The following is a 2,018-nucleotide window of genomic DNA, read 5'->3' on the forward strand; positions in this document are numbered from 1 at the left end:
GTGGTGGGCTGGCAGGAGCTCCTGCTCCGGGAGCTCTGGCTGCCTGCCCGGTGCTGCCAGCCCTGCACGTGTGCTGGGCTCAGTGAGCTGGCAGAGGGCCTGGGCTGAGCCATGCCCGGGGCCTGGGCTGAGCCATCCATGGAAGAGCAAACGGGGCCGGAGAGAACGGCACAGGCGGCCCAAGGACTCGCCAGGGCTCCCCCGGTGTGAGCCGGGCTGAGCACTCGCCCCGCCAGCCTCAGGTCTGCACTCTGGTGCTGCTCCCAGCTCGTGTCCTGGAGGAAGGAGCCCTTGGTGGGGCAGGTCAGGGTGCTGGGTTGATCCTCTGAGCTGGGCATGGTGAGGAAGCTCACGAGAGATGCTGAGCAGCAACGGGAGCTAAAAATGAGCAGCGCTTACTCCCCCTGCTCACATGGCTCACACAGAGACGTGTGGGGCCCCGTGGGTGCTGTGCCAGCGAGTGCCCTGCCAGCCCACACAGCCCCGTTCATTCACTCCCGGGTGTAGGAGGGTACCAATCCCACCTGAGGCCGAGGCGTTGGGTGCTGGTTTGCAAAGCGCTGTGGCAGGCTCCAGGCTGGCAGCTCGCTGTGAGCAGGCTGGGCCGGGCTGTGCTGCCATCCTGCAGCAGCTGCCGGCGAGGGAAGGGGGCAGATGCCTGGCATGTGCCTGGGGCTCCCCAGAGCCCGGGCTCTGCCGCTTGCCTGGGTATGGGCCTGCATACCAATTTCCCTGCCAAGCACCAGCGAACATCTGCACGGCCACGTAGGTGGCGATGGAAATGCACCTCGATGGAAATGCACCTCGGCTCCTGGAGGCTGTGTGGGCACCGCGTGTGCATCAGCTGCTGCCTCGCCACCCTGGGGACGCTGCCCAGGGGTGCCAGCGTGGGGCTGGCACGTGCCCGCGTGGGAGGGCTGTGACACCCACGAGCCTGAGGTGGCCTGGGAACGGGCTGGGGAGGGGGTGGCGACGGCGCTGCCGAGCTCAGCAGCACCATGGAGGAAGGGGAAGCACATCCTTGAGGAGGAGGAGGAGGGAAGGCTGTGGTGTGGCAGCACGGGCATGGTGTTTGTCTCTGTTTCTGCTGCTGGCACTGAGGGCTGGGCAGGGGTCAGGTGGCAGTGGCCTCGCTGTGCTTGTCACTAAGATGACAGCAGGGAGGGGACAGGGGACTCAGGGTGGGCATGGAGGACCCTGCGTCCTGGCAGCTTCTCTGTGTCCTTTGGCCGCATCCCCACTCTGAAATGGGAACTCCCACCCACAGGTACCCCCTCAGTGAGCTCTTCAGGAGACTTCTAGGTGTGAATGCTTGCAGTGAATCCACGAGGGCTGGAAATGGCCACGGAGCTATTGTTTTCCCAATTTCCGTGACGATAGTTGCATTTTCAATTAAATCTAAACAGCGCTTTTTAAAAAATCCGAACGTAATGTTTTTCCTGCTGGTTGTTTTGTTTGAAATCTGAATGCTTTAATCTTTCTTTCTGTTTATTTTCCAACAAATTGGGCTTGTAAAGGCTGTTTTGGAAAGCAAAGAAAACCTGCTATAATCACTTCAAGAAAAGACACTCTGAATGCTCTAATGGTCCAGACAAATTGGCTTTGGTGTGACTAAGTCTTGGGGAGTACAAGCTTCGGCTTGAGCTAAGCCTTGGATAAATACACCCCAAAGTAAAGCATTAGCTGGTATTTGTTTGTTATTTGCTGGCTGGAGGGATGAATGTGTAATGAATCTGCTGGCCCTGTCTCGCTTGTGTCCCCTCTCCTGGGAGCAGCAGGGGCTGCCTGAGCCTTGCTCTCCCATCCTCACAAATGTCCAAAACCACACTGGACAGGGCTTGGAGCAACCCGAAAGGTGTCCCTGTGGTCTGCACGGTCCCTTCCGACCCAAACCACTGTATTATTTTTGTCCCCTGGATGCTGGACGGGCGTACAGGAGGCCTGGGCAGCAGGAGGAGTGCCAGTGCGAGCCGCAGGTGTCCCAGCCGCGCCGCTCACCTGCAGCCCTGCGGCCAGGC

General features: G+C 60.0%; 1 protein-coding gene across 1 annotated transcript in view; it reads left to right on the top strand.

Annotated features, from left to right (window-relative positions):
- DSCAML1 (DS cell adhesion molecule like 1) overlaps positions 1-2,018 on the top strand; it is a 96,109-nt gene that overhangs the window by 793 nt on the left and 93,298 nt on the right. The gene's annotated exons all lie outside the window — the stretch shown is intronic.

Source organism: Geospiza fortis, unplaced genomic scaffold, assembly GCF_000277835.1.
Source record: "Geospiza fortis unplaced genomic scaffold, GeoFor_1.0 scaffold183, whole genome shotgun sequence".
Taxonomy (NCBI): Eukaryota; Metazoa; Chordata; class Aves; order Passeriformes; family Thraupidae; genus Geospiza; species Geospiza fortis.